Below are 1,697 nucleotides of genomic sequence, written 5' to 3'. Positions count from 1 at the left end.
TCTCGAGGACATTATTTTTGTGGGAAACTTTATTAATGTCCTTCAATTCTATCATGTTCCTCGTGAGAAAAATAAAGTCACTCATCCTTTTGTGACTTTAACATCCTCTTAAGGTCATCATTTGATTTGAAAAGATTCTTTTCCAGATAATATTCTCTTAACCATTCTTGATGAGTGAGGTTAGGCTGTGATTTCCTCACGTTGCCTAAAAAAACTACAATGATGCTAAAGAGCAAATTTGTTCCACATTTAACATTCATAGGACCCATCTTTAGAGAGATGCCAAAACCATAGTGAAACTTACTAAGAAGACTTCAATCTTAATCTTTAAAATTCTAACTTATAAATTTGATTAATCTAAGATCATCTATTGTATATCTCTACATTATCACTTGATTATTTTTATTATTGAAAAATATTGTCAAAAACATTCAAATATGAACTAACTTCTTCCGATATAAAATTATGAGATCTAAATTTGAAGAATAAAATAGATTAAATTATTTTTAGATTATATTCAATTTTCGTCTCTATATTTGCAATGGTACAAATTTGACTTGATACCTTCATTAAATCTCAAATCTAGTTTATATGCACCTAAATTATATCACACAGAACGTTATTTGTTTAAAAAAAGTGATAGTATTTTTTTTAAAAAAAGTGATTGGATATTTAATATAGTTAAATATAAAAATAATTGCACCTCCAACATGGCCTATTAGCTCAGTTGGTTAGAGCGTCGTGCTAATAACGCGAAGGTCGCAGGTTCGAAATCTGCATGGGCCAAAAAATTCTTTTTGACAATTCTACCCTTACTATTTTGATAATGGCTACATAAACCTTAAACGTCACAAATCCACTAATCACACACTTAAACTTATTTCATTTAAATTACTGGAAAAAAATAAATTAAAACTCATCCACTACTATTTATACCCCATTCAAGATATTAAACCCCACAGTCATGAAATAACTTCTAATATGTTATTCCTCAAGCTTTTGATCTTCTTGATGAAGGTTATAATTACCGAAATCTTATTTTAAATTTAAAATTTGTTTACATTAAAAAAAAAAAAAAAGTAGATTATATATTATCAAAATTTTCTAAGTTGGAATATGAAAAACTAGAATGTTGAAAGTTTGGCTTTAATTGGTACATTGATTCTTAGACTATACATTTTTACTAATGGAATTTTACTAATGTAACAAATTCTTGATCAACTAGCTAATCTTTACACATTTTCTTTCAAAGCTCGAGTCTCTTCCTCTTAATTTCTCTCTTTTCATATCTCAATCATTTTCTTGAAATTTCTAATAGTTGTATAAATACAAAGTAGTGTTAAGTACCAAAAAGGAAAAAAGATACTTCAACAAAATATTCTCCATGATAGGTATCAACTTTTTAAAAGATTTTTCAAGTTATTTTATAATAGTTATTGTTTGTTACAATTGTTTCAATGTAACATTTAGAAAGTTTTTAGTTTTATCATTGTGATATGATTGTTAATTAATTTTTTGGGTTGTTTTTAAATATAGAAAAATGAACTAAAATATTTAAAAAATAGCATTGATAGAATGATAGATGTTGATAGACAATGATAGAATGATAGACATTGATAGAAGTTTATCAGTGTCTATCAACGCTTATCATTGATATTCTAAAATTTTGCTATATCTTGTATATATTTTCAACAGTT

At 26.3% G+C, this 1,697-nt stretch overlaps 1 non-coding gene across 1 annotated transcript; it reads left to right on the top strand.

Annotated features, from left to right (window-relative positions):
• Positions 1–712: 712 nt before the first annotated feature.
• TRNAI-AAU lies at positions 713–786 on the top strand. The gene has a single exon. It is a non-coding gene; the product is annotated as a tRNA-Ile (tRNA).
• Positions 787–1,697: the final 911 nt, after the last annotated feature.

The sequence above is a fragment of the Benincasa hispida genome, chromosome 11 (assembly GCF_009727055.1).
Source record: "Benincasa hispida cultivar B227 chromosome 11, ASM972705v1, whole genome shotgun sequence".
In the NCBI taxonomy this organism is placed as follows: domain Eukaryota; kingdom Viridiplantae; phylum Streptophyta; class Magnoliopsida; order Cucurbitales; family Cucurbitaceae; genus Benincasa; species Benincasa hispida.
The sequence above is the reverse complement of the archived record's forward strand: the minus strand, read 5'-3'. Positions and strand labels throughout refer to the sequence as shown.